The 24,423-nt window shown below is 25.9% G+C and overlaps 1 long non-coding RNA gene across 1 annotated transcript; it reads right to left on the reverse strand.

Moving 5' to 3' along the window:
• Positions 1-247: 247 nt before the first annotated feature.
• On the reverse strand, positions 248-16,589 carry LOC139424924 (uncharacterized). The gene is made up of 2 exons (XR_011636038.1): positions 4,594-16,589; positions 248-3,065 (listed from the first exon to the last, which is right to left on the reverse strand). It is a non-coding gene; the product is annotated as an uncharacterized lncRNA (long non-coding RNA).
• Positions 16,590-24,423: the final 7,834 nt, after the last annotated feature.

Consider the following 24,423-nt stretch of genomic DNA (forward strand, 5'->3'; position numbering starts at 1 on the left):
TATCTGAATTTTACATATCATGCAGCTAGTAATCAAATTCTATAAAAAAAAAAGAAAGTTTTTCGACAATTTTTACGCCTTTTTAGAAAATTCAACAAGGAATATAGTAATTTTTTTTTTTATAAGAAGGCTGTATAGTTCAGGTTAAATTATAATGCATCTGAAATGAAAATTTAATAGATTTGAAACATTAAAAATCAGTAAAATGAAATAAAAACATAAAACTTACAAAAATTACACACCGGAATTATACTAACACTGTTTATTATTGTAAAAATCATTTACAGCAGGGTTTTGAAAATTCGAGATTGTAACACAAAAATGATAGCTTACAAAAGAATGATCTTTTTTTTAAAAAACTGAACTAAAAATAACAAATTTTTTTAAAGGAATTAAGATGTAACTATTATGAAATTGTAAAGAACACCACTTACAAAAACAAAACAAAAATATTCAAAAAAAATTTTTTTCAATAAAATTAAATTATATCTTATAATTAACTGCAATTTTGTCAAACGTTTCTTATACATTAAAAAAAAAAAATTAAAGCAATTACCTTAAGTTAAAATAAAATCGGGAAACACATATAACTAGATCAATTATTAAAACACAGTTTCATTTCAAAATAAAACTTCATTATAGAAAATAATCATAAGAAAAAAATTATATTGAGGAAATATATTAAATTAAGGGGAAAATATATCAAATAGGAAAATATTTTAAATAATAGAAAGATAGGAGAATAGAGAATTATATTAAATTAATATTGCAGTAGAAGAGAAAAAAAACAAAACATTTTAACAAAATAGCAAGTTCTCTCAGAGACCTGAATAAATATTTAACACAAATACAAAAAATGTAAAGTTAAAGCCATTGTCTTCTAATGTTAAAGTATATGAAAATTTCGCATTTGTGTTTTCTATGAAAAAAATATGTTGGAAGTTATTTTTCAAATTTATACTTATTATTTTTTCAAAAATTTTTGTTATTTTCTTACTTTAAAATATTAATTATGAAGGAAATGAACAACTTCTAATTCAAAAAGTATATTTTCTACTGAATTTATCGGGCAACAAAAGTTTAAAATTGAAAACAATTCCAAATAGTTAAGATCCTTAAAGAATAAAGTTGAAATTTTTTTTTAATAAAAGTAACCACTGTTATAACAGTTTAACTCTCACTTTTAAGATATTATTTTCGAACAAAATAATACAGAGACATTTGTATAGTTAACAAATTATTCTTTTGTAATAAACTTCAAATCTTCTTGGATGAAATATTTAATAACTTGTTTATACATACTAAATATAGTACTAGACTAGTTATATTTTACTATATTTCTTATTTAAAAAATATAAAGGCAGATTTTCCTAATAAGACAACTTAAGAGTTTTTTTTAACATATAGGTAGTGAACAAAACTTACACAAAGAGAATTTTCCTGTAAAACATGTAGAAAAATAAGAAGGAAAAATAAAGGATTTATAGATAAAAATTCAACCTCACCATTTGTTTATCCACTGGTTACTGTTTTTTTCTTCAAAATTAGAAATAAAAATTAGATTAGTCAGTTTAAAAAAAAATATCCTTGAAAATTATCCAGCTGATCAGATCATTAGTTTTGAGCCTTAACTAAAAATGATTCAGAAAAGACGACAGGAAGGGGTGAAGCCTCATAGCTGTTCTTTTTTTCCATTGTAAATATTTGAAGTTTTGTTATTCAAAGCAGTTCTGTTATGTAACAAGTCTTGTTAATAGAGTAACAACCACAATTCAAAACCGGCATTTGTTTAGATTTCAGAGGAAGTTAAAATATTAAGGTAAATTCTGCATTTTGTCTGTAAGCTTAGTCATCTTTTAACAAAATTATAAGATGACTAGTTGTCCATTTCTGCTTTAACATTGGAAGTTAATTAGTTTCATTTTATCGCTTGAAATCCATTTTATGAAGTCTGGAAAAATCTAATATTTTGTCAAGTTTAAAAAAAAAATTTTTTTTGATTTTTTTAAAAAAAATTCAAAGATTAGTGGTTGGTTTTAACTTTTTGTGAAAGGTCCGCATTAGTGAAAAAGCTATTTAGAATTTTACGAATAAGCAAAAATAAAGTTTTGTTAGTTGGGGAAAGAAATACAAATAACATATCTTTCAAGAAGTTTTTTATTTTCAAATTATGATTATTAGCAGAGTTTTGTTTTGTTGAAGGAATTGTCTTTGAAATAAAACTTTTGTTAATGGAGTCAAACTTTTTCTAAAAAAAACCCTTCTGATTATGTACTGGATTTAAAAATAAGCACTTAATTTCACATAAAAATTTATAGTTATTATCTTTAAAATAACTCCTTGAAAGTTACTAAGTTGAACTAGTCACTGGTTCAGAATTGACTAAAAAAAAAAATAATAAAAAATAAAAAAAAAAGATTGGAAATTCCTTTAACATTAGAAGACTTATTTTATACATATTGATTTGAGATACAGTAGGGAACCGATTATCCGGAACGATCGGGACCATCGCTATTCCGGATAACTGATTTTTCCGGTTTTCTGAATCGCTACAAAACTGTTACAAAAAGCCGTTTTTTTATTGTTGAACCCAGCTACAAAAAAACTAATATTTGGAAATAATCTTAAAAAGAAAAAATGATAAAGTAGGTAATACACTAATAATTATTTCTAAAATGATGGTAAGGTAAACATCTTTCATAAAAGAAAGAAAAATCCTGAAATTTTAAGAGGAAAAAAAAAAAATTTTTAAAAATTGCGAAAAAATTTATCGAATTCCGTTCCGGTTTTTCGGTTTTCTGATTTCCGGATAACGGGTTCTGTACTGTACTAAACAGTGATATAACTTTGCATGACAGCCCTTCAGTGGCTTAATTTCATGTGGTTTTTTAAGTTGTCCTTGCGAGTAAACGATTTAAAACAAATAGGACAAGAAAAGATACTGCGTTTCTCAGAGTGGCTTTCCATGTGCTGCTGGAATCTTCGTTTTGTAGTAAAACTTTTGTTACATATTTCACATGAAAATTGCTTTGGAGAAATTTTCCATTCAGATTGGTAAACCTCACCTATGAGTAAAATTAGGAAGTAACATTTAAAATATGCAACTTTAAAATTCAGTTGAACATGACACCAGTGCATGTTAAATATAATGTTAAAATTTTTTATATCATTATAAAGAAATACAATAAATTTTACAGGTTTAAATATATTAATATTGACCTGAACTAAAAAAAATATATATATATATATAAAATTTTGATTTTTTTAAAATACACTAAATACGTCATGAGTTTGCTTTTTCCCCTTTTCTTTATAATTTTAAGGTAGAAATAGCTTTTTGTTAAAAGCTATTTTAATGTTATACAATAAGAGAAACTAACGGTTGCTTTAAAAATTACAAAATTAAATATAATAAATACACAAGTGAGCCACATTAATGCTAAAATATAAAACTAAGCCAAACAACGTTAAAGAGCACAAAAATATTTATAAAATACAGACAGCTGTTTCGGATGCTCAAAGGGCAACCTTCATTAGTACAACAGGAAGAGTTGCACTGATGATCTTTCTGTTGCACTGATGAAGGTTGCCCTTTGAGCATCCGAAACAGCTGTCTGTATTTTATAAATATTTTTGTGCTCTTTAACGTTGTTTGCCTTAGTTTTATAATAAATACATATTTTTATTTTACTGTTCACAACATTTTTTAAATATAATTTCAAATAATTGAAAAATATTTTATTTGATTATCAGAAAATACAAAAATATTGTTAAAATTACTTATAAAAAATTTCAAATTATCACACAGTTCAAAATTACATTATTTATGTTTAAAAATTAGCAACAAATATTATATCATAGTTTTTCTTTAGGGAAATTAATAATTTTTTTGTAAATTTTAACCATGCACAAAAAATAATATATTAGAACTGCTTTAATTTTTTTTCTAGTTTCATGTTTCGTAAAACAATACTTAAAAATAAAATATATTTCCTTTACATGAACTTCTAGTGTAACAGCAATAATTTTTAATGCAAATAAACATTGCAGAGGATGTTTTCAAAAATAAGAGAAAAAAGAAAACATAAAATACATATTTACCCATTCTTCTAAAAAAAGAATGAAATAAATAGTAACATATTTTTTAGAGGACACAGTTTACTTAATATTCACAGCAATAAAAATAGTAACTTAAAAAAAAATATTTAAAACTTATTTTTCAAAAATAACATATTAAAGCAACCAAATGTTGTAATAAAAAACAAACAATATTACCATAAAAGTTTAATATTTAACTTGTTTCACATAAACAAAGAATTGGTGCATGAAAAAAAATCATTATAAGTCTTGCGTACATAAAAAAAAGAACTTAAATTTTACAAAAAAACACAAAAGAGTCTAAAGCTCAAATTACTAATTTTTAAAATCTTATTTTATAAAAACCATACAAATTTAAATGTTAAAAAAGAAAGAAAGATAAAGATGTGTTCAGTTATAAGCAATAACTCTATGAACAAGCTTCATGTGCACACCCATACTGTCTTTGCGTGTAAATGTTTTGCTGCACAGAGAGCATGTGAATAGTTTTCTTACATCTAAGTGTGTTTCCATGTGCGTTTTTCTTCTCTGATTAGAACAGAAAAATTTACCACATATTTCACATTGAAACTGTTTTATGGAAAATGCTCTAATGGAACCTGCAAAGTTGAAAGAATTTTTGAAACTATAACAAAACAAATATAGTTTAAGTTGCAACACCAATGAAAAATAAAAATCTATTAATATAGTACAATCCTTAAAAATTAGGGAATGAACTAATTCTTACTACTTAAAATCATAATTAAATAAAAAAAATGATCAGTACATTAAAAATTATAACAAGAAAAAAAAGCTTTTGATAAAGATTGCAAAGACGAGTGTTTTTAAAAGAGCAGGTAACATTTAATGTAACCGGAGAAAAATAATGGAACAAAATATCTAAAATAATGAGTCAATCATGTCATGACATATTTTTGGTTTAAAATGTTTATTCGAGTTAACAATTTGTCATTTATTATAAAACAAAATGTATTATAATAATTTTTTTTAAAGTAACAAGTGAGAGACAATATCATTACAGTCTTTAAGACAAGAGAATAAAAACTACTTGATGCTTTTTAACAACAAGTACAACTTTATATGGACCATAGCACAAACAAAGCATAGAAAACTCCTGTTGGAGTTCTATTGCTATAAAGTACACTATTTTAGGTACAGTAAAAAATAATTGCAAATAAAAAATAAATAATACGAAAATGTTCGGCATAAAGTTACATTATCCTTCCTGATCAATATTGAGTTCCCATTTTAACAGAGTTACAGGTGGTGGACAAAATTATAGAAACACTTCTACACGGATACATTTTTCAAGAAATAATTAAAAAGAATAATTTTATAACTTCAGAATTGTTTAGATCATACGATTTCTCACACTTATCAATGAAGTTAATAGCTTTTTGAGGCTTGAGGGACTGAGAATAAATAACAAAAGGATAATAGTATTTCTCAACACCCTGTGCCAAAAAATTTAGCTATACATTTGTAACTTGCAACAACTATTTTGATCATATGCAATCATTGCACAACATTTTGTAAGCTTAGCATAAATATTAAAGGAGATATGGACATTTTTATAAAAAACTTATTTTTGTCCTATGTTTTTCTGCTATAACAATAAAAGTATTCAATAAAATTTTAAAAAAAACTATTTAAAGAAATTAAAAATGTATTAAAAAAATTTTGTGTTAAAATTTGAAAAAAATTCCTTGAAAACTGTGCAATATATAAGTAATGAAAGTAATTCTTTTATACTGCGCTTGGAAGAAAAAATGTAGCTTTCTTTTTTCATAATTTTGTAGAGAATGGTATCTAATGAAAAAAACTTAGATTTGAATAGCTTAAAAATTTAAAAAGTTTTAAGCAATTTTCTAAGTAGTTTTTTTTTACTTCTTAAAACAAACTCAAAATGATAAGGGGTTTTTTGCAAATATTATTTTGTATCATACGGCAAAATTAAATAATAAATGATAATACCTTATAATAAACGCTCATACACTGAAATATGTTTGTATGAGGAAAGAAAAGATATAAAACAATGGCAGGGAGATTTTCAATAAATCACATTTAATTGTACAAAATGAAATTTGTTGAAAACCCCTTATCATTTTGAGTTTTCTTTTAAAAAGTACAAAACTACTTAGAAAATGACTTCAAACTTTTTAAGATATTCAAATCAAACTTTTTTTAATTAGTTGTCAAATATGATTCTGTAAAAAACAAATTTAAAATTATGAACACACAATTTTGATTAAAAGGAACTTGCGCAGTTTCGAATAAATTTTCACAAATTTTGTAATTAATTTTAATTTAGTCCAACAATTTTGTTTAATTTTATTGAATATTTTTAAAGTTATAGTAGAAAAAAAAATGTAAGACAAAAAAAAGTGAGTTTTTTTATAAAAAAAGGCTATATATCCATAAATGTTTAAGCTAGGTTTATAAAATTTTGTGTAATTAACATATAATAACCAAAATAATTGTCACTAACGTCTCGCTATATTTTTTGGCAGGCATAGGGTGTTCCATAACACAATTTTGAAATTGTAATTTATTGCCTGTCCCTCTAAACTTCATTGATAAGTATGAGAAATCCCATAACCTAAACAATTCTAAATTTGTAAAATGATTCTCTTGAGTATTTCTGGGGAAAGCTCAAAAAACGTGTTAGTATAGAAGTGTTTCCATTATTTCGTCCAACCCTTGTAACTTAAAAAATAAATAAATCATAAGCTGAAATAGTATAGTTTTAAAGTCATAAATTAAATATATCAAAAAACATACAGTTAGGAAATACAGCTCATAATGTTGATTACATGTACTCCTGTACTTTCTTAATTGAATAAGAATATATGACAAATATGTCTTTCCCCCTTTTTTTTCTTCCTAAAAACAAATTTTTTTCCCAAATTTTCCCACATCTTTGAAAAGTAGTAACAAAAAATTAGGATTAGATGAAATAAAAATTAGAAAACTAGAAAAGGAAAAGAGGAGATAATTGCAGATTTAAGGAAGATTCTCCTTATATCAGTTCAACTGTTAAAAATTAATCAAGAGCATAAATAAACATATTTAATAGTGAAATAACAAAAATGAACACGTTGAAAAACAGATATATACACTTTCACATATGTTTTGATACCTTTTAAAAATGTAATGAGAAATCAAATTATGATTATTTTCAATGATTCAGACATTTTAACAATGTGACATAATTAGAATTGAAGAAACAAATAACTGTATGTGCTTAGTTCAAGTATTAGAATGTTATAGGAACAACCCTATGAACGATCTTCATGTGTAATTGCAGAGTGTCTTTGCGAGTAAATGTCTTCCCACATAGAGAACAAGTGAACAGATTTCTTACATCCAAATGTGTTTCCATATGTGTTTTCTTTCTCTGATTAGAAGAGAAGCATCTGCCACATATTTCACATTGAAAGAGTTTTGTAGAAGTTTTCTTAGAAGAACCTGCAAAATTAAAGCATCATACTAATAGCACACCCATTCAATATAATTAACAATTTATAATGCACCAAAAGACTGAAGGAGAAATGCTGAATGATTCTAACCAGAGAAGCACATTGTCATTCATAGACAGTTTTTTAATTTAAAAGTAACTCCTTAAGGTTACGAATGCCATAAGCTTATGTTCGTGGGAGGGGGATTCCTAATGAACCAAATCAGTCAAACAAAATTTTAATGTTAAACAGCCCATAATTAAACCAATAAAATCTTATACAATTTGTGAAAAGAATGTTCGACTTTGACTAGAGTGAAAGAAACAACCACCTGGTGACAGTTTTTGTCAAACGAAAATTAATTAGTCATTATCAAATTTTTTTATGTTTTTGAGATTAAATTGGTACTTTTTTGTTGATTTAGCTTTGGTAATGAGCTTAGTTAACATGAAAAATGAAGTTAGAAAACGAATTATATCCAGAAACAGATGTTTAAATGGCGTTAGATCAACAGCACATATCAACATACATAAAAAGAGATGCAACATAACTATTATACAAAACTATCTATTCCTGATCTATGCATTCGAAACAAGGACTTTGCCAAAGAAACCATTTTGGAGTAGTCAAAAGTGAAACAAATATATAAATTCACAAAATTTATAAGAACATTGATCTGATAAATCTATAAAACTAAATAGAATGATAATTGCTGGACAAATATAGAAATTTACAAAAACATTGATGTGATAAAATTTATAGGGTTAAACAGCACGAGATGTGACACATTTGTTATTTAAATAAAACAGGGCACATAAAATATTTAAACACAAACCAATTGGTATCAGAACACAGAGGATGACCAAAACTTCTACGACTGAACTCCATGAATGCAGACGATTTTTAAATAATCTAAGTATTGAACTGGCAACAAGGTGAAGGACATGTTCTACAGGAGTCTAAGACACACAGCAGATCTTTCTTGTTGCTTAAATCAAAAAGGAGTTTTAGCTCCATTTGAAACACATTTAGCAAATTGGAGAATTTCTAAAATTTGTTGAATCTCAGACAAAATTCCCTAAATAGTGAATATTTTTGTTGCCACCTGCTTAGTTATTACAACTCCATAGACTATTTTTTTCTTTGAATAACATTAAGATTTATTTTTGTAGGAAAGTAACTAAGTCAAAGTTTAAAAATGCCAGAACTAGTCTTCAAAAAGCGAACAGTAAATATATCAAGTTTATAAGTGTCAATTTCTTATTACAATTAGTAATGGCATATTAATCATTAGTAATCATTGCTAACATTAAAAAAAAAAATCTCAATGGCACAACAGCACATGAAGGGCCAAACCCTACAGTGCCCATCTTTGTTTTTCTGACAATTAGTAATGTATTTAATCATTGCTAACATTAAAAAAAAAAAAAAAAAAAAAAAAAAAANAGTGGCACAACAGCAATGAAGAGCCAAGACATACTGTGCCCATCTCAGTTTTCTCTACTTTAGTAAAGGTGGATGTTCCATTTGGGTGGTCAGCCAAAGGCGGAACGCCTCGTTTCTAGTCCACAAGCATCCTTGGAACTCATTTTTGGTACACACTACAGAGGCATCCAAAAATGAGATGACCTGAGACAACTGATCCAAGGATAGATCTCAGCACCTGTGGCACAGAAGCAGAAAGCACCACCACTCAGCCATCATTGCTAACATTTATAATTCTTTAAAAAACAGCAAAAACGTTATGTATACTGTAGTTGTCAACATGAAAAAATCAATAAAAGGAAAGAATTTTTAGACACAAATGAATTACACAACAAAAAGTAAATGAGGATTTTTTTAAAAAATGAAATAAGAATTTTTCCAAAACATATTTTAAACATTTGCATTATTTAAACAATTAAACCATTTTCAGTAAGTTATGTACACTGCATAAAAAATTTTCTTAACCAATAGTTTTTTAGATAGAAAATTTTTTAATTTTTATAAAATTTTCAATCAAAACTAAGATATAAAAAAAAGAGAAAATTTATTAAAATTCATCTAATTTTTCAAATTAATAATATTCATAAAAATTAAAGTTATACAAACACCTAAGTGCTAAGTTAATGTAATTATAAGAAATATTTTAACATTAATTTTCTTTTAAATTATAAGTCCCTTTTGGAAACTTTCAACATTTCTTCAGACAGCCTAACATTTTTTTCTTCAAAATATATTCTGAATAAATCAATACATAATTTAAATCTAAGAAATTTTAGTTTCAATATTAAATTTTTTCCATTAATACAAAGTAACCACTCAATACAGAAAAATTTATTATAATATCATTAACACAAACTAATTTAATTGAAACTAAACTTTTTTTATTTTTTTATAATTGAGCAAAATAATAAATAATATTTAAAAAAAACTTTAAAAAATATGTTTTCAATAATTACTATATTTAAGGCTCGAGTTTTAGAATGAAATGAGCAATTTTTCGAAACACTCATATCAAAAACATCTAAATAATGAAATAAATGATTCTCAGGAAATAATGTATTAAATAAACATCATAAATAACAAAATTTAAGTTAAAATACTGTGTATATTGACATTTTTTTGAAACATTTAAACAGAATAAAGTTATATATATGATGAAGAAATTTGTAAACTAAATTATTCAAATATAAATTATACATACATAAGAATAGAAACTGTTAAAACTTTACGAAAAATAAGTAAAGTTCCTGTTTATATTTTCCTTCAGCATTAAGCATCAATAATTAATCTCTGTTCTTTCTTAACATTAAGCTGGTGGCTTTCCTGCTTTACAAAACAGATTTTGTGCATGATATTCAATGAAAAATTAGTGTGCATTGGATTTCAGTACAACTTTGCTACCAACTTAGCATTTGTAGGTTAATGAACAATGGAGTAAAGTATAAATTAATTCAACTTTTGTACTTGCTACAATGAATTAAGTAATTTAATAAACTGGTTACCATGGCAACATGAGTAAATCAGAAAGAATCATGCAGTCAATACAAGGCATGACTGCAATTAAAGAGCTTATTGGAAGAACATGTTATTTTAAAGAATTAAAAATAAATGGCTTAAAAAAGAATTAAAACATTGGAAAAGGAGTTTATGAAAATGACTTTTCATTTTAAAAATTGCACTATTCAAAGACTAGGTATTATACATTATTGTTCTATGCTTACAGCATATTCATAAATAAATAAATTTAAAGATTTTCAAAAAAATACTGAACACTTCTGCCACAAACCTCATTTAGATTATTACTACATGTGTTGAGTTTTGTGTTTATGCAAAGTACTTGATTTCAAAACAAATTTTGTCAAGGCAATCAATAACCCTGAAAAGTGCTGAATTTGTTTCTTTCATTATGGCAATACTAAACAAAGAATTGCATTGAAAACAAAAAGTTCAAATAACTCATAAAAGAAAAGTAATAAGTTAAATCAAAATAGCAAAATAAATTAAACATAAAAATTGTGTCCACAATTAATGCAATAGCGTACCAATCATCAGTGTCAAATTCATCATTTTTATTTATTTATTGACAAACAAAGAAGAAGGTATTTATTAAGATATGGTGCTAAATTTTAATACTAGATACCTATCATATGTCCTCACATGTCATTTAAGAGTCGCCATGAATTCATACTAGTTGAATTTTAATAACTACTAGGACACAATAAACACTTCGCGCTGTCGTGTCACAGGTCCCTGGTTTGATCCTCGTGCCGAGCAAGGTCGACTCAGCCTTTCATCCCCTCAGTGGGTCGATAAATGAGTACCAAGCATGCTTGGGAACTAAACACTGGGGGTTCCGCATTCGGCTGACCACCTGACCGGAACATCTGCTCGTGCACCCCAGAGCCCAAGGTCAAGAAAACTGAGATGGGCACGGTAGGCCTTGGCCCTCATGGGCTGTCGCGCCGCTGAGTTTAATTTTAGGACAAAATAAATAATTTTGTTATCTTTTAAAATTTTATTTTTTACTAGGTGAAAATTGCAATCGTAATGAAAAGAACAATATATAGAATAATATTAACATATTTCAGAATAAAGAATTTAACCTATTATGAAAATATGCTATTTTTAGGGAACTATATAAATTAATTCACACCTTATATGAACTTATACTTCTTTTGCTAAATGAGATTTTAGTTTTATGTGCTCACAACATCTAAAAACTTGCCCCAAGATAAAAATAAATCAAGTATTATGATAATTCAAAAGACTTGATTTATCCAAATTATTTGATGCAGTTTTTTATAAATTTGTAAGTTTTGAGGCACAGTATTTTATTATTGTAGACTGTTTGCAAATAATTTTGACAATGTTATAGTCCTTTTCAATTAGATAACAAATTTGAACAAAAAAAAAAAAAAAAAAAAAAAAAAAAAAAAAAAAAAAAAAAAAAAANAAAAAAACAGCCTACAGAGAAATACTAAGGTGACCACAAACACTCAGAAAAAAAAATTCCTTGACTTTTCCAGTGATTTTATGAAAATTCCCTAATTTCAGTAAATGGTCACATATATTTTATTATTAATTTCACAGTTACGCATTATTCTCATTCACCCAAATTTTTTTACAAAACACTTAAATTTTTTATCTTTCTAAAAAATATTTTTGAAAACGTTATTGAACCCCAAATTCAAATTAACTCATCTTCCTAGACTTGTTGAGTATTTAAATTAAATTCCCTGATATTTTTCTGATTTTTGCAGATTTATAAAATTTCTTGACTTTTCTCTACTCTGTAGCCACCTTGAATAAACTATTTTATTATATAAAAAAAAGTAATGCATTGATAATTTATGAGACTTAGTTTTTAACCATAATGATTATTTTTTATTAAACATAACAAAATCTAATTTCAGACTTAAACATAAAAGAAAAAGAAAAAAGCAGCAGTAGAATTACAGTAAAAGCACCAAGGAATAGAATTTCCCATAGAAAAGTATCATGTGACAAAATACAAATAGTATTAGAATTTAAATTTTGTATTACTTTAAAATTTTGTGTGCACATGATTTTGTCTAAGTACAAGAATAATACTTACAATAATTAAATGTGATAATTACATCCATAATTTACTCAAGTAATATATATTATTTCTTAAAAAAATATTCAAGTACCTAAATTAATTCAAAATATGACAATTACCAATGTACAAAATCAATGTCATGTAAACTTACCAAAGAAAATTTCTAAAACTGTAATAATAATAACGAATACAGCAAAGACATTTTTATAGTTGCTCATATAATATGATACAAACGCTTTTTAAATTATCAAAATATTTAAAAGAAAAAAGGCCTAGTTACTTTAAAAAATATATAATTATCTATGTATAGTAAATTAATACAAAATAGTTTACATTAATTTGTAATACCAGTGACAGTTAATAATAAAAAAATGATAGGAAGTAGTTTGGTAAAAACAATTTATTTATTTTGGCAAAACCTTAAATTACAACATAACATAATTTTAACAGTGTAATATAAAATAATAAATAAAATCTATTATAGAGGAATGAATGTTTAAAAATCAATATTTAACAAAACATAATTTCTTAAACAAAAACTTAAGTCAAATTTGTTCAAAAAAGTACTAATTTAAAAAATTTCTTAGTTTCTCAAAAGAGAGCTGAAATCTTCAAAAAATAAAGATGATTTACCCATTTTAACAAAATAGGTGTAAATCAAAATAAAGAAACAATTTTATTAGTCTAGTATTATAATAAAATTATAGGGTGGAATATTACTCACACAAATATAAATATTTGAAAAAATTCTCACTAATGATCAGAAAAGCATTTAGTTAAATAAAATCATTATAATAGGAACATCCATATATGTATGTATAAAATTCATTGCACTCTATCACTGTTTTTATTACATTGTTCTTACGTTCAACGTAAAAACAGAAGTTTTGAGTTTTTTAAATCACAGATAACCAATTGGAATTGTTGTCTCCACAAATGCTAAAGAGTAAAAGATTAATTTCATTACTCTTTGACATTTTTCACAGTATCAAATAAAAGCATGAAATACCATGTTGTGAGAGATTTGATAGGGTGAAAAATGACAACTCTAGGTTTTGGGGTAAAATTTGGTTTCCCTCCGACTTTTTTGTCATCTCGTTTTCCCTGACTTTTCACGGTGCATATGAACCCTGACTATCAAACAACTCATTTTCATTGGTGAGCAATATTTTGAGACATTCACTGGTTTTAGTGATCAAGTTTAGTCCTCCAGATCATGTGACTCAATGCTAAAGAGTCTTTTTTTTTAAAGTCAAACGCTTTTGCCAAAAAAACACCTATAACTGAGAACGAAATTACAAAATTCAACCGCATTTATAAAAAAGGCCATTAAAAAGTTTGACTAAAGAATGTGCTAGTAAAACTGAGGGTTCATTGATATGATACATAACTCCATACCATGTAAGTTATGAATCAATAAAAATCCAAATTTTTAATTCTAAAATATCCTCAGTGGTAGACGGATCACGGATTAAAATCTCTTTACCCTCAGGCTAAATATGGGTGGTTTTCTTCTCCATACAACACAAATTTGTAATCAAGGGTCAGTATTTCCTAGCAGTAGGGCTAATAGTGGAAGGATTTCTTAGTTTTTCCCCCAATGTAACACAAATTAGTGTTAGTTCTAATAAAAAGGTTTCCAAAATGGCTAGTTTATCAAAATGCTTGATACACGAGTTTCTTTGTCTTTTGGGTTGGATTCAAATTTACAAGGCAACGGAGTTCAAAATTGATAGTCGTAAACTCAGAATTGGGTTGGCTATTCAATGCTGGTTATAAAATAAAAATTATAATTTTATGTTTTCTATCAAAACAACTTTGTACATGAATTTCAGAGTCCCAGTATAAATGTATTAAACATAAAATATATTGTAAAAACGAAAATAAATAACCAAATCTTAAGACAATGAACTTATCTCGAAAAAAAATTTTTTTTTTACAGAAGTATATGAAATTTATAAAGATTGCATTAAAATATAATAATAGTATCAACATATAAAGAATCAACCCACATAAAAGTTCAATCAAGAATAAGACTTCAATTTAAATGATATTTTCGCATGTAACTGCATATTATCTTTATGAGTGAATGTTCTGTTGCAAGCAGGATATATAAAAGTTTGATCAAGAATAAAGATTTCTATTTAAGTGATATATTTTTGCATGTAACTGCAGATTATCTTTACGAGTGAATGTTCTGTTGCAGGCAGAACAAGGATAAACTCGTCTCACTTGAGAATGAATATCCATATGAGTGTCCCTTCTTTGTTTAGAAGCAAATGTTTTTCCACAGACTGGACATTGGGGAATTTTCAGCGCAAACCCGAGAATTGAATCTGAAAAGTTAAAATTATATAGACATTAAAATATAAGAGCACTCTTTCAAACTTATTTTGTGTTTCAGTAATAAATGTATGGGAAATACTACAAAAAACTAAATATTGGATTTTATAGAACTGTTTTGAACAGAAAACATATTGATATTTTAAATAAAAACAAAAATACATCAATTGAATATATAAATTAATTTTTATTTACTAATGTTACTTTTTTTGCAATGACAACAACTGAGAAATATAACCCATAAAAACAATAAACAATATACATTAATAAAACATTTAAAATACATAAAATAATAAGTCCATCACATTTCAGTTAAAATTAGTATTAGCATTCTTACTTTAGATAAATTCAAGAAAGAAAATATAAAAATATATTTATGTATTAATACATATTCAAGATTATAATCTTTGTAATTTTACAATGTGAACCTTTTTGTTCTAACATAACTAATGTAACTAACAATGTAATCTAATATTTTAACTCTTAAAAAAACTGATTAATCATAAAAGTGAAAAAAATAAAACATTAATTTAATGTATTATCTTGTTTTCATTAAAGCCTTTTAAACACTTGTACAGTTCATAGGCACAAAAAATTTACTTTTGAAAGGAAAATCGCTCAAATTTTTACTTGTTTATATTCCAAGCTAAAAGAATTGTAAAAGAATAAAGCATTCTTTGAAATTCTGGTATAAAAAATAAAAAAATTAAAAGAACCACAATCGAAAGGGAAAAGTGTCTTAAAGAATGTTTTAAAATTCAAATAATATTTTGGTAAGAAATGTAATATTGTTTTTGAAAATTTACATCATCTTTTATATGGTAATAGGAACTATATCTGGCAAGACTATTTAATGACTATGGGCCTAGATGTTGTTTATTTAGTTAGCTTTTTCCTTATCTATTGAGCTAGTCAATCATAACTTTTATAATTGGAGGCAATTAATTTTTCATTGAATTTAGAATTTTCATCTGATAGAAATTTTGTCATAAAAAAAATGTAAAATGATATGAATCAATCTAGACTTATCAGTGACAGTAGAAGCATGCGATTTATTTTCAGACATTCAACTTATTTCTTAATTGTTACTAATTTAAAAGAAAAATTACTTTTCACTTAAACAAGACTTCATTGATTTAAACATTGATTTTTTAAAACATTTTCAGCCATCAGAAATTAATCTAATTATATAACTATAACACTGCATACACATTTACAATGGGACTCTCTTAAAAAAAGGAATTGAACATATTTCTTGAAGTATTGAATAACTGACATTAGGTATTTCATTACTAGGAATTTTTTGTTCCCAAATGTTAGAATTTTATTTATAATAAAAATTTCTTCAATGCTCCCCTACCCCCATTTTTAATATGAATTTGAATACTTAGAAATATAATGTAACTCACTTAGGAAATTTTTTTTCTTATTACCCCCAAGCATTAAAATTTTACTTTCAACAGAAATTTCTTCCAATATATCTGAACTTGCATAATTTTAAATATTGGATAACTCTCACTGGATAGAAATTCTTCTTTCTGGACAGTCTTAGAATTTCTTACAGTCTACAAATTTTGGAAAGGCCTGTTCTACATTTATCAGAATTTCCTCAAATATCCTTTATATATAAATATATATATANCTAACTTTGCATATATATATATATAAGCAAATAATTATGAAAACAAAAGTGTTCCTTAATATTATATCTGATTTAGGATTTTCAAAAATTAGTTTTCTCTATAAAACAAAAATTATAAAAAAAAATTTTTTTTGCCACCTGTTAGTGAAAGTTATGAGTACATAGCATATTTAGTATAAGAACAAGCAAGATCATATGTAAAAATGTATAATTTTTTTTAATTTTTAATGCAAGTAATTTTATAACAAAACAATTAGGAATAACAGTTCTCTCATATTCTTCATACTATTTAATTTAATAAAGTTTCAAGATTGAAGAAAATCCAAAATTAATTTACCATAAACAAGTTATATAATAAGTAACAATTTATCTCATTTGAAGTTGTGACAGATTGAATGAGAGGGAAAGCACTTGAGGTGAAAGTTCAACTATATTTCATACTAGTTAAATGATGTAACATACCCTTGACTTTTAAAACAGAATTAAAAATTTTCAAAAACCAAAATATATCTAAATTAAATCATAAAAAAATTTCAAGTAATCTTAACCTTTATTTTCATAATTACGAATACTTCTCTGCTCAAATTATTCTCTTTTAGTTTATATTTTGAAAATATACTTTTTTTCTTCATATTAACAACAAAATTCAAGGCATTAGAGTGAAACTTTATTTGGAGATGGTTTGTATAAAAAATTAATAGCACATAAAATTTTTAGTTCATTTTCTTTTTTTTTTTTTAGTTTAAAACATATTTTATCAAACAATAATTTATGGTGGGTAATAAGTTCTTTGTTAATTTAAGTATATATTTTTTTATTACACTAAGCAATCTGTATGAAACAAACAAATGAAAACAAATTTTGTCAGATATACACTACCGGTCAAAAGTTTGCGAAAATTTTGAAATCTACCAAAAAAAGTTCTAAATTCAAATGTTCATAGAACTGCGAAAAATCATTCAAATGGCATGAAAATTTGATATGTTCTAANTGAACATTTGAATTTAGACCTTTTCTTTGTAGATTTCAAAATTTTCGCAAACTTTTGACCGGTAGTGTATGTTCATTGTTTAAAATTTTTGAGAAGTTTTTAAATTAATCAAGAAAAGCTTATACTGAGTTAATATCAAAACACACTACAGAAGTATTTATTCAGCTCAATTTGAAAAAAAAAAAATATAAGATAAAATAAAAAAAACTTTAACACTATAAATATACAGTCAGCCCACTACAGTGAATTGTCTCTGGACTCAGAAATGAGTCCACTATAAATGATGATACACTTTGTCCAAAATCGTTGTTTTAGCATTTTGCAGTAGCATGGTTGGACATAATTGCAATAGCACAAAATTTGTTTAATAAATTTTTAACTAACTGAGCATGTATAGTCCCCTCATAATAAAGCTTTATTTCCAAACAGTAAATTTCTTCCTAAAATGAACTTTTTAATCAGATTGTTAAATTACATTCGAAATATTCTTAACAAAACAAAGTGCCTGTCACCTTAAAGAATTTTTTAGACATCTATATTTTAAATTTTTGCCACTTTTGAAATTTTTTAAATGTTTATCTTCGTTATTTCTATAATTTTCAGAGTAAGTTGTGATTTCTGTGCTACCAATACACACTCCCATGTGCCTGACTTTGGGACCACTTGCATTATTGATTCTAGAGAAATGGCTTATTTTAAAGATCCTCCATCATGCACGCTATTTCACTTTTGATTAGAAGAAATAATTACATATTTTTGAACTTATTACAGAGACTAAGAACTCAATAGAATTTTATTAAATTCATGCAAAAAGGAATTTGAGTCTACTATAAATGAACTTAGCTGTTCACTATAATTTTATGAAATATCATTCATTAAATAACAATTCCGACAGGACAACTAAAAATGTGTACTTTAACTGCCTGTTCACTGAATCCAGGGTTTATCATAGTAAGGTTAGACTCTAGGTTAGATTCTGGATGGTCTTAACTGATTTTCATTTCAAAAACTACAATTGAGAAGATTTTTTATTTTATTTTTTATTTGAAAAACTGAGAAAAATTTGCAAGCAAAATATTGTACATTAGAATCACAAACTAGTAGCTTATAATTCCCATTATACTATGCAGGCAATCATTTCTTTTTTTATTTACATCAGAATTTCCGACATTCTGTATCTTTTATGATCATAACTGGATTGGACTTTGGATAAGCAGGTATTGATGTATAGCAAAATTTCAAGCAAATTTCATGACAAGTTTTAGAATAGCGCCTAAACATCAAGTGACATTGCAACCCCTCGGGACAGTTTTATAAAAGTTTCATCATTGAAGTTTGGTCAGTCTAGCTAATACAGTACAGAACCCGTTATCCGGAACCCAGAAAACCGAAAAACCGGAACAATATTCGATAAATTTTCTCGCCATTTTTAAAAAAAAATTTTTTTTTCCTCATAAGATTTTAAGATTTTTTTTCTCTTTTTTTAAAGATGTTTACCTTACCAACATTTTGGAAATAATCATTAGTGTATTACTTCATCGTTTTTTCTTACTTTTAAGATTATTTCCAATTTTTTTTTTTTTTTAGTTGTGTTTAACAATAAAAAAAACGGCTTTTTGTAGCGATTCAGAAAACCGGAAAAATCAGTTATCCGGAACAGCGTTGGTCCCGACCGTTCCGGATAATCGGTTCCCTACTGTATATTATAAATTACAATTCGAGAGGATAATGCATATGCCTCATTTTAAAATCCTATAAAGATAATTATTCATTCTAAATGTCGGATAAAACAATAAACAACTAGTAATAGAATTTTTGAAGAAGCTAAGAAGTGATAAAAAATACTTTCCAAACATTCTCTGTTAATTGCTTAAAAGATAGTTTGTATGGTTAAGTCTCAAGTGAGCAGAAAGGTGATCCTTGCGTGTGTATGATTTATGACATAATGGGCAGTTGTGTAGATTTCTCACATCAGAATGAATCTCCATATGAGTTTTTCTTCTCTGATTTGAAGTGAATGATTTACCACAAATGTCACACTGGAAGGTTTTGATGGAGTAGGCTTGAATTATAATGGCACCTGTAAGATTTAACAATACATCAGAACATACTAGAATTATAAACTCTAATAACAAGTCGATTTACTGGGCATTAGTGCAATTATTCCTTTTTAGGGTATAAGCATCCTTTATTTTCAATAAGAGGCTTAAATAAAACACTAAAATGCATTGACTCATCTAAAGAAAAAAAAGTTTAAATTCTAACACTTACAAATTTGAACTTTACGTTCTATTGTAACATGTTTTTTACAACAATTTAAGAGATGCATTGAATGAAAACTTTATTTTTATAAGGCAAAAGTGCTTAACCTCCTTATTTCTTTAGAGAATCTCTCAAAATGAAAGAGCGAATTTTTTAATGTTTATATAAAATGGTTAGCGATAGATTACACAACATTTATTACATGACTAACTTTGCAGTGGTATTTTCTTTTTTGTCATCTAAGGTAAGTAATTGATACCAGATCTGTTTTCAATTATTCGTTACATCATAAAAATTTTAGAGATTCAAACCATGTGTATGCACTTTTTACGCTTACACTTCACTCAAACAAAATATTCCTACTATTTCTAAAACATTGCAGTCACTAAAAATAGCTAAATTGTTTTTATATATTTTTTTTGTAAAATAAAACATTTACCACTGAGGAGTTATAAGGAATAAAAATGCCAAGAGAAATGATTATTATTTTGACAAATATTAATTAATAATTGCAAAAGTCAAGCATTCCTTGTAACAGCCCGTTGTGGGCCAGGGCAATCAAGGAGGTGAAAGCTCTTACAATTTCATGACCAATAGCATGATTGTGGCAATATGGTCAGCACTGCACACAGGCTGCTTTACTTCTCAGACAAGCTAGTATTTATTGATGTGACGCTGGGGGAGCTTCTAACTTCCGCTGGGGATTAAACCCCAGTTCTTCACAACGACAGTTCAGCGCCTTAATCACTGAGTCATTGTGACTCATGGACTAAATAAAATTTTATACTCTTTAAAATTTTAAACTTAGTGAGAAAAATAAAAAAAATTCATTAGGCAAGTAGAGTTATTGAAAAGATAAAGAAAATACTAAAAGGTGTTATCAAACAATTGGATTCATTCATACAAATGAATATCTATATTCATTCGAGTAATATGAATGATTTCACAATCAATAATCCTGTAATGAACACAATTATAGTAGATTCATAAAACCTTCCTACAACAGACGAAATATATTGTTAGCACAAATGATGTTTTTGAAACTATTTCAAAAATTACAATAAATGATATGAAACTAAAGAAAATTATACAAATGTCCAATGTTACACAACAAATATTTCATCTGTGAAGAAAGTTTGTTTCACACTGACAATGGTTACTAATGTTGCACAAAATGCATTTTTTTAAAAGAAATTTTTATTTTGACACAACTCCATGAAAGGAAATTATATGGCATAAGATTAGGGGATCTCTTTGGATGAATCATTATCATTCAAAATGCTGAAAACATGGCACAAATATAAAGAACACAATTTGTGCAGCATTAAGAATAATTAGCAGCATGAAATGAAATGGATAACAGTTTAGATATTTGTTGTGTAACTCACATAAGCGGTCACGTAAGTTCAAAGTTCAACTTGGAACTTATGTGTCTGAAAAAAGAACTTGGTAAATTTTTTGCATCATTTCTTGTAATATGTTTAATAATTTTGGAAATATAATAATTTCAAATTTATTTCTCCATATGTGCTAACTATGTATCAGAAAAAAACTGTAATTCGGATATTAATGGATTAAGTGAAGAAAAAAAAAGATTTAAAAATGATTTATCTTTTTCATTTATAAAATTTTTTTATGCGCTTCATCAAAATACAGTAATTATAAAATTAATTTCATCAATTTTGCTTTATTTTCAGAATCTAAAGATAACTCTTTAGATCATTTTAAGACCTATGAAGTATTTCATCATAAGACTCCAAATTTAAATTAATTGACTTCATTATCCTGAGCAGAGTAAATATTGACCAATAAATTTCTCCTTATTGAAGAAAACTAAATCTATAAAAGTCATATCATTAAACTACTAACTTCACATCCTCAGAAGAAGAAAATGAATAATTAAATTTGCAAATTTTTTTCAAGTTATATAACACTGACCATCGTATAAAACGGAATAAAAAAAATTTTCAAATGGTTTTTATAGCATTATTTAAAACAAGTATGTCTGTGATAAATACAACAAAATTAAAAGTTTTAGGCTTAGAAAATATGGAGCAGTTCATTATTTTGAAGTCTATGCAGTGTATAATATCATCTATAATACAATAGAAATATATATTATTAATAAAGCAGGCATATTTTATAACTCTAAAAATTTACAAGCTTTTTAATTTATCATTTAGTTTTAAATTCATCGTCGTCTCTGTGGTACATGAATTAGAAAATTTTAATATTTTAACAATGCTGATAGATTATCTGCAGTCAAAAAATGAACTGAAAATAAATATCATGAAAGAAACTAAAATATATTATAAGTGTGAATAAAAATCTTGTTTGAGTAGCAAAAAAATAAAAAATAAATAAATAGAACAAAATTTAAAATAAATACTCAGTATAATTTACTAAAGAATTTCTAGCAGTTTGCAATTATAGTAATATTTATTAATATGGAAACATAAAATTAAACATCATTAATAATTAAACTTGGTGAAATAAAAAGCATATATTACTTTAAACAAAATGGTAAAAAAAGATATTACATATATTCATCGTTTGGTATATTAACAAATATATATTAGCCAGATATAAAAACACACAAGATTTGTATAAAACAATATAGCATGGCAACTTAAAAGTTTCACGTAATACAGAAAAGAAATGCAAAATAAATTGGCGAGAGAAGAAAATTTTGTAGATATAGTATGAAGAAAAGCAAACAAACAAAATGAAAATTAAGTGAGAATCATGCTTTCACAAATGACATAATAAAAATTTATTAAAATGAATTATATAAAACAATATGATAAAAACAAAACAAAATAAATTATTTGCACTCAAAAATGATAGTTAATTTCAAGAGATTTAATGAATACATGCCAATGACCAAGTATTTGGGTAAATTTTCAATATTTTATACAAATGATCATTACCAACCAACAAATGATGGAAATCAATAGTACTGATATATGCTTTAAATATTCAAAACTTTATGCTGAAATTGAAGTTGTGTTTGTCTTAAACATTGAGCTGAATTAAATTTATACTCATAATCAGCTTGCTAATAGACCAATTGTTTGTCAGGTGAAAAAACATCTCTGTACCCTATTTCCCATAACAAGCACAAAATTATATGTTTTTAGAACTGAAATTTATAAATGTGAGCATATTTCATATGTTTTTGAAGACTCTCGGGCCAAGTAAATGTCCGAGCACATTCAGAGCATTGATACACTTTCCTAATGTCTTTATGAATTTCCATGTGAGTCATTAACCGGTATCTTGTAGTAAATGTCTTCCCACAAGTTTCACAGCTGAAATTCTTTTTTCCAGAATAGTGCACTAAAAAACAGCAATAAGGGAGAGAACTTAACAGGAAATTAATATTTTTTACAGTTTTAGGGATAATAGAAAACTTATAGTAAACATAAGAAATATTATTATGCAAAACAAATTTTCAGGACATACAAAAATCTGTAATGACATAAATAAGTTATAAAGTTGACATGTTATCAGCATAGTAAGAAACATCGGCATTTATGCATTTTATAGAACGTCTGGCATTTTATTTAAAATATGAAATAAGAGTATTATTAGTTACTTAACCAAGGCCTTGAATTAAAATATCTAGGAATTCTATTAAAAAAAAAAGTTCTTTAAGCTCAGTATAAAAAAAAGTAGATAAGATTATTTAAATAACATTCAGTTTGTTAAAAACATTATGTTGAAGTAATTTAGAAAGACTGCCATTAAGGAAACTTACTTTATTTTATAACCGTTGTTGAACAGCAGATCCAATAAAGAGACCTATTATATGTTATCAGTTATGCATAAGATTCAAAAGAATACCTAGATATTTTATAGCATGCTTGATATATTTCATACTCAGCCACCTAGTAATCAGCAATCTATAAAATGTCTAATGTTTAAAAGAGTGCCAGATTTTAAACTTTGCTCATAATAGATATAAAAATTAATCATTATGATAAAATAGGAAGTTAGAACATTTTAGGTAACTAAAATTTTTTTTGATACATATTATTTTAGACAATTCATCTATTGTAGAATTAAAGCTTCTAAAAAAATTAAAAAATAATATTTTTCAGGAAAATTGAAATTCTTAACGATAGAAGAAAAAAAAGTAAATTATCTGCTTTACGATTGTTACACAATTAGGTTCTAGGATAAACTCTTGCTACAAAAAATATAATTTTTGAAAGATAGTACTTTGTCAAGAGATTATCCCTGGGTAAGATTTTATTTCATATTTTGTCCGGGTGAATTTTTTTCAAAACACCCTGTTTGTAAGAATTTGTTGGCTTAGTATACGTCTGCACAAGAGTGTGCTCTTTGTCTTACTTTCATATTCTTAAACAATTTCGTTTTGCATTAAAAAATATTGTTAAAAAGTGACAATTACAATAAAGCAGTTTTTTTTAAACATAATAAAACATATAGATCTGAAATTATTTGAATATTTTGTAGATTATCTGTGGCTATCACTCTATCTAATTTTGCAGATAATTAGGAGTTAATTAATATCTTAGATCGAAGCACACATTAGATT

The sequence above is a fragment of the Parasteatoda tepidariorum genome, chromosome 2 (genome assembly GCF_043381705.1).
Source record: "Parasteatoda tepidariorum isolate YZ-2023 chromosome 2, CAS_Ptep_4.0, whole genome shotgun sequence".
NCBI lineage: Eukaryota > Metazoa > Arthropoda > Arachnida > Araneae > Theridiidae > Parasteatoda > Parasteatoda tepidariorum.